Genomic DNA, 8377 nt, shown 5'->3' with positions numbered 1-8377 from the left:
TGGAAATAAGTTGTATAATACTTGTATTTATAGAACAGATCAGAACATATATCATGATATAATTATTTTGTTCAAGGAGAGCTTAGTTGTTTGAGTACAATAATATGGACATTTTTCTTGCTCATAAAATGTTTTCACCAATGCTGACACCATATGTTGGATCCAGCAAAAGCATCTTTTTATTTATTTATTTTTTTCAAATTACGTGACGTTCGGAAGACACAACTGAACTGTTCGAGGACATTCAAAAGCCGAAGCTTTAAAACATCACAACTTAAAATCAGACTTAGTGTTTGAAATTATTTTTGTCCAATGGCATTGCAGTATTTTTTAAATTATGGGGAAATTTATTTTAAGTCAGCATTTACTTCCAGTCGTTTACTAACCTAATAAGTCACATACTGTAGGCGGAGCTTAAATTTGTAAACAAAAATAATTTCGAACACTAAACTAAGTTGAAAACGAAAGCTGATATGGGTACCACCGCGCCAGACCAATTTAATTTGATAAATGCTGACTAGTTAACCTATACTTAACGGTGATCTTATCCCAATTGAGTAAATTAATATGAAACATATCGGAAAATTACTGGCTTAGTTGAACCAATCCCCACCCCCCTCCAACCCACGACAACAAAGTTGTAAGGGGTGTATACTGGTTTATGGTTGTCAGTCTGTCCGTAGACATAATCTTGTGCGACCCAACTCTCCTCATCCCCTTGACAGAATTTATTGAAACTTCATACAAATGATCAGTAACAAGTTAACTAACAACAGTAGTTGTGCATGGTGCTTGTTAGGTTCTTTCAGGGAAAACACTGCAGAGTTATGGGACTTTGGTTTTTTGTTACTATACTATATACCGGTAATTGACTTTGCATATGCAATCTTGTGCGCACCAACTCTCCTCATCCCCTTGACAAAAATGAATGAAACTTCACACAAGTGTGCATGGTGCATGTGAGGTTCTTTCAGAAAAAAAATCTGCACAATTATGGGACTTTGATTTTGTTGCCATTCTAAATAAATAGTAGTCTGCATAGTTATGTAATCTTGTGCGCGCCTAGTCTCCCAAACCATTGCACACAATTTAATGAGACTTCACACAAATGATCAGTACCAATCTTACTTGTGCATGGTGAATCTGAGCTTCTTTCAGAAAAATATTCTGCAGAGTCAGAGGACTTTGTTTTTTGTTACTATACTTTACACATAGAGTCTACTTCGACATAATTACGCAATGTTGTGTGCGTCAAATTGCAATGTACTGTTTAAGTGCGGGAGGGGGTGGGGGTAATTACATTTATCTCTTCAGAGATAGCTCTAGTTAAACTTCAGTTAACGAGCAATGTGCTATAATTATTATCATATTATCATTTGTTTTCAACTAAAGTGTTCTAACACATTTTAAATGTAGATCAGGGTTGATAATAATAAATAAAGGTCTTTCCAGCTTATTTCTGAAGGTAATATATTTTGTACATAAAAAACCCTAATATATAACTTAAGTAGCGTGTATGACTTGACAATAAAGTAAGCGGATCTGACATGTACGGCTCAAGGGCGAATGTGTCCGGCTTAAGGGCAAAAAACGAGTGTGTTGATATTTCTAGTACTTTGATACGATTGGCTAAAGATATAACGAAACGCGCTTACCATAATATTATACATATGACGGCGACGACATTGTGAGAAACAAAACAGTTAAACTGTCCGACTCATGGGCGAATTACCCTAACTGCTAAATATTTTTTGACTTTGTCTGAGAATCCCTTCTTTGCTCGCTTGTTAATACTTGCTGTAATGGGCACAGTTCAGTACGAACATTTTTTTTCATAAATATTCAGACATCTCAATTCAGAAATATTCAGAAAGATATTCAGAAATTTTCAGAAATATATAGAAACTGAATTAAACTTAAGATAAAACTGACACTGTAATGATACCGAAGACAGTTGTGATGTTTGAAAGCCGCTATTGGGTTTAATAGTTTATAAGAAACCTGATTGCAAGCAAAACATGACTAAAATTTTTAACCTGGACATGCGCACTCGAATACTCTACCATAAATGAGCAAAGCATAATATGCTTTTCAAACATATAATTGTTATCGTTAAATTAATATGTCATTTGTTAAGACATTGGTAGAAAAGGCATCAGTGTGACTGTCTGATTCTTGCAAGTGTCACATACGTAGAGAAACATGTTTTATGAGGACTGCGTTGGTTCAAATATAATATATTCCTGAGTCATTGTCTGCAATTTTACACGTAACATATTTTCTTTTAAAGACGTTACGAACATTTGAAATTTGATACATATTAAACTGTAACAAGTGTGAACTGGGAATTGTCCCGTCGCCAAGGCCAGTTTGCATCTGAAACTGCTTTTTAGTTTGCTTAACATGTCAGAGTTGCACTGTAACTCTTGAACCCCTTGAAGGATTTCAAAGAAACTTGACACAAATGTTCACCACACCGAGACGACGTGTAGAGCGCATGTTTTGGATGTATCGCTTTAAGGTCAAGGTCACACTTGGGGGTCAAAGGTTATATCAGTTTGTTTCGTGTCCGCTCTGTAACTCTTTAACTGCTTGAAGGATTTCAAAGAAACTTGGCACACATGTTCACCATACCGAGAAGATGTGAAGAGCGCATGTTTTAAAATGTCTCACTTCAAGGTGTCAAAGGTCATATCAGTTTGTTTTGTGTCCGCCCTTTAACTCTTGAACTGCTTAAAGGATTTCAACGAAACTTGGCAAAAATATTTACCACATCGAAACGACGTGCAGACCGCACGTTTCAGATGACTCACTTTAAGGTAAAGGTCACACGTAGGGGTCAAAGGTCATATATGACTTTGCTTTCTGTATATTGCTCTTGCTCTTGTTTTTTATTTGACAGATCTCTTTTGTTCACTTAAAATAAACAAGAGGACCATGATGGTCCTGAATCGCTCACCTCTTCCCACATGATCCAGTTTTGAGTATGACGTAGTTTTTTCTATTATTTGACATAGTGACCTAGTTTTTGAGCTCATGTGAACCAGTTTTGAACTTGACCTAGATATTATCAAGATAAAAATTCTGACCAATTTTCATGAAGATCCATTGAAAAATATGGTCTCTAGAGAGGTCACAAGGTGTTTGTATTATTTGACCTATTGATCTAGTTTTTTAAGGCACATGACCCAGTTTCAAACTTGACCTAGATATCATCAAGGTGAACATTCTGATCAATTTTCATGAAGATCCATTCAAGGGTATGGCCTCTAGAAAGGTCACAAGGTTTTAATATTTCAAGACCTACTGACCTAGTTTTTGATCGCAGTTGACCCAGTTTCAAACTTGACCTAGATATCATCAAGATAAACATTCAGACCAACTTTCATACAGTTCCCATGAAAAAGAGGGCCTCTAGAGAGGTCATAACGTTTTTTCATTATTTGACCTACTGACCTATTTTTTAATGGCACGTGACCCACTTTCGAACTTGACCTAGACATCATCAAGATGAACATTCTGACCAATTTTTATGGAGATCCATTAACAAGTGTGGCCTCTAGAGAGGTCACAATGTTTTTCTATTTTTAGACCTACTGACCTAGTTTTTGACCGCACATGACCCTGTTTCGAACTTGACCGAAATATCATCAAGTTGAACATTCAAACCAACTTTCATTCAGATCCCATGAAAAATATGGCCTTTAGAGAGGTCACAACGTTTTTCTATTATTTGACCTACTGACCTAGTTTTTAATGGCACGTGACCCAGTTTTAAACTTGACCTAAATATCATCAAGATAAACGTTCTGACCAATTTTCATGAAGATCTTGTGAAATTTGTGGCCTCTAGAAAGGTCACAATGTTTTTCTATTTTTAGACCTACTGATCTAGTTTTTTACTGCACGTAATTCAGTTTCGAACTTGACCTAGATATCATCTAGATGAACATTCAGACCAACTTTCATACAGATCCCATGAAAAATGTGGCCTTTAGAGAGGTTACAAGGTTTTTCTATTATTTGACCTACTGACCTAGTTTTTGAGGCACGTGACCCAGTTTCGAACTTGACCTAGATATCATCAAGGTGAACGTTCTGACCAACTTTCATGAAGATCTTGTGAAATATTTTGCCTCTAGAGAGGTCACAAGGTTTTTCTATTTTTAGACCTACTGACCTAGTTTTGATGGCACGTGACACAGTTTCGAACTTGACCTAGAATTTACCAAGATGAACATTCTGACTAATTTTCATAAAGATCCCATGAAAAATGTGACCTCTAGAGATTTCACAAGGAAAAGTTTACGCACGGACGCACGGATAATGGGCACTGCGCGATCACAAAGGCTCACCTTGTCACTTCGTGACAGGTGAGCTAAAAATGAATTACTTCCTTTTTATGTTACTATAAATAGCTTATTTTGATTTTTTTTATTATTCGCCGTAGGGAAAAACCGAGACCACTTATCTGTGGTACAACATGGATGATACCTCTGATTTTTAGGTGTATTTCGACATACCTTTACCTGGTAAGGATTTTTTTCTGGATTAGAATTTTACTTTTGAATTTCTTCCCTTTGTTGTTCCTGTCCTTTTGGTTTCAACAGTCTTGCTCCCATCCTCTGATGTAAACCTTCGGGCGTTTATTGCCCCGCTTGGTTCATGTGATAAATTACGATCCCGGTACATTTTTAATTACCATTCTATTGTTCTTGGAAACGGTAAACATGTATTAAATATCCATAACCACGGTCCAGAAATCAACAATATTACTAAAAGCACATACTGAAGATTTTTAAACGATTTTTTGTCTCTCGTTATTACAAACATGAAATTACCAAAAAATGTTCATATAACTTTAACATTTGGTAAACAGGAGCACAGTTTCAAGAATAATAACTTTACGTTCGGGTTATTTTGAGTACAGGTCCATACATTTGAAGTACGGATGAGTACGAACGTAGTGTCAAGATTTCAAGCTGTTTATATATATTCGTCCAGAAATTAGATACGTTTTAAAACATACCGACTGATGCTTACCAAAGTCATAACTATGATTCCTAAAAAGAAACAATCGCACAAGTTACACACAATTCTTAAACATTCACGGCTGTCTACAAAACCTGAAACTCTAAAGTGGAGTAAACAAGGGAAGAAGCGACGTTGGTAACTGATACAGAAAAACATTCTATGATTTAGATTGCATCTTTTATCTATGCTACAAGAAGAGGTTTTTATGAACAAGACGCAGAAACCAGATGTCAATCTACGCAGAAGTACATATACGTCCCTAGGAATTCATTTCAAAAATAAAAATCGGATATTAACAGCACGTAAATTGCCTTGTTTGCACACGGTTTTTCTCCCGTTAATACATGGGCGGATCCAGTGAAAAAAGTAGTTTTTATGCAAGAATGTTTTGAAACATGTTTTGCCATGACATGCACCACACAATACCCATATCCTTAATGACAAAATCTGGACTAATGTCCGAGGAATCGTCTGTCTGTTCTGCGTTATATAGCATATATGTATTTATTTTTTAATGTCTAGATGCCCTTGACTGAAAATAATACTTCCAAAATTGTATTTTGTTGAATCAGTGCTATATATTTTATCAACAATAACCACATTCCGCTTGTTAATATTAAGATCTACACATTTTTTTAATGTAACACGTATTTTGGCGGGAAAGTTGCACGTGCTTTCCATGATGCGGCTTAGGTAGACTGCGTATACATGCATAGTGGGTGTCCTTGGGCGCTTCGTTCTTCTTGTTCTTCTGTGTTTGGCCCAAGATAGAATCGTCTGAATGACATGTTCTCGATTCAAAATTTCACACCACTTCAAAACCGGGAGGACCGCGAACAATGCGAGAACAATATGGCGGAATAATAACGTACAACTTCAATGTCAAAGAAACATCGTAGCGAAATAAACATACGATAAAAGTATGACCAAATATAATATCACGTGAATGAAGAAGTTACACTACTTTTGTAGAAACGTTGGTTTACCCCCGTCGATAATGTAAATAAGCGCTGTAAACAAGGCTGTAAAACTCCACTTCCGGTTCCCGGTGTTTAGTTTAATAATATTTTATTGCTTATAACTATTTACATTTATAATAACAAATATCAGAAAAATGTACATGTACAGCCAATAAAATAAGCAAATGGGTCGGGCCACAATTTCTTACAAAATTAGTTAAAGGCCCTTCCCAATAGAAATAACAAAGTAACTAGGCGGGGAAAACAAAATAAATATGAAAAGTTGTGTTATTATTATTATTGAAACAGTTCCCGGTATTAGAGGAGCGTTTTACTCGAACTACGTGATCTGACTCGACTACTCAGGGAATAAACGCGGAAGGACGCCCGATGTTATAGATTCGTGTTAATAGAAATGTTGAAAAAATGAATATCTTAAATAAGAAACCAACACATAAACTAAGTATATAAGTGTTATGAAATTATAGTTGACTGCTTAGAGAATCTCCTTGTTTATATCAGCTGAATTGTAACTATGCCATAATTTTATAATTATGCATGCATAATATATTATGTCAATAATTGATTGCATAAATGGAAATTGTATAAATGGGTACTTAAAGGCAATATAGAGGGTATAGTATGTGAGGAATGAATGTGATATTAATAAGGTTATGTGATTGTGTAAGTTGTATTTCGTTGATGTTTCTGTTGTTCAGAAGGCCACATTTAAAATCAAGATGTATCATTAAATTTTGTACTTTGTACTGATCTCTATTTTCATATGCTACCTTCTATCAATAAAAATTTTATTATTATTATTATTATTATTATCATTATTATCATTATTATTATTATTATTATTAAAGCACACACAGTTCTAATTTTTATTGGCCAACACACTTGTCGTTGTAAGAGTAAACGACAGCTGGTGACAGTGACGACACGTATATAATGCGGCGATATATATATGTATATATTTTTTGAAGTTGTTCAAAGTTCGTCAAACGGGAACGGGTAGTAAATTTTTTTTTTCTCGTGAAAGAAACACAAAAAGTCATGGCGTTATTAGAGTTGGATGCAAAGAAACATTGATTGAAACATTTTATCGCTAAAATACATGGAATAAGACGGAGGTATTTTTATTTTATTCTATAGTTGAAAAGGCAATATGGAGAATATGCAGAATATGCTGGCAATTTTGTTGCTATAGCAACAATAACTACTCCAGCAGATTTGTAATGCGGCTCTAAAAGCCCGGCAATGGTTTGGTTCAATGATATATATATATATATATATATATATATATATATATATATTAATATTCGGTGCTTATGTGCATTTATAAAGGAATGATGCAATTTAACAAGTAGGTAGTCGAAATGATTCGCTGATTCTTGGTACATTTATACTCTTATTTCATTCCTCAAAAATGAATTAAACATTATTTTATTTTGTCTTTTCAGGAAAATGTGGCATTAGGTTTTGTTCAAGGACAGTTTCTAGAGGATGAAATAAAGGACTCGTGGTAATACTATACAGACCACCATTAAGATGAATGCCAAGACAGCAGTAACATCGGTCAAATAAATAAAACGTTGAAGAATTCCATAGGTGCTGTTTAACATGTCATTCTAATGATGTAATCATTTTCATGGATCTGAACGAACATATAACTGGGAAATGGATATTCTATTCAGAAGGACAGTGCAGGTTGTTGTAATGCTAAAAAACTGCTTGTTGGATTGTCATAGTTGGACTTCATTACTAACGTCAATCTTTTCACGCATTTGAGAGTGAACACTTAATGTTTTCCAGTGAGAAATGTCTCGACACGGAATTATGTACAATAATAATATGGAGAAAAAAAAGGATGAAAAACGTTTTTTCACATGATCTATAATTTCAGTGTTGCATTAATTATTTTCGAATTGGAACCATTCAAGAAGTAACATTGCAGAATTGATGTAATTGTTTATACGCGGTTCTTTTTATTCTCGTACCACTTTACATATTCCAAGTTTAAAGGTCCATTTGATTTCAATATAATGTTTGTGATTAAATTGTGTATTAAACTTCAAATAAACTTTATAGTTGCATGTTTTGATTTAAGTTTATTCACAGAAAAATATCAATGAAAGTGTTTTATAAAACTGGGTATTCCAGCTTTAGGATGCGATGGAAACAGGCAATTTTAAAGAAAAGTACTCAAAAAAAAAGAGTTACAGTATATCATATATGTATTTACTTGGAAAATTTCTTTCAAGAAGAACCCGCTTCCTATTCGGATAAATAGAATGATGTATGTAATACAGTTTGGTAATACACTAGTGTAATGAAGCATTGACATTGACGTTGACGTCATTTATTTCTTGGAGACGTTG

The 8377-nt window shown here is 34.5% G+C and overlaps 1 long non-coding RNA gene across 1 annotated transcript; it reads left to right on the top strand.

Annotated features, from left to right (window-relative positions):
- The first annotated feature begins 6915 nt into the window (after nt 1–6915).
- LOC128554382 (uncharacterized) lies at nt 6916–8092 on the top strand. The gene is made up of 2 exons (XR_008369592.1): nt 6916–7129; nt 7460–8092. It is a non-coding gene; the product is annotated as an uncharacterized LOC128554382 (long non-coding RNA).
- Nucleotides 8093–8377: the final 285 nt, after the last annotated feature.

Source organism: Mercenaria mercenaria, unplaced genomic scaffold (genome assembly GCF_021730395.1).
Source record: "Mercenaria mercenaria strain notata unplaced genomic scaffold, MADL_Memer_1 contig_4995, whole genome shotgun sequence".
In the NCBI taxonomy this organism is placed as follows: Eukaryota; Metazoa; Mollusca; class Bivalvia; order Venerida; family Veneridae; genus Mercenaria; species Mercenaria mercenaria.
The sequence above is the reverse complement of the archived record's forward strand: the minus strand, read 5'-3'. Positions and strand labels throughout refer to the sequence as shown.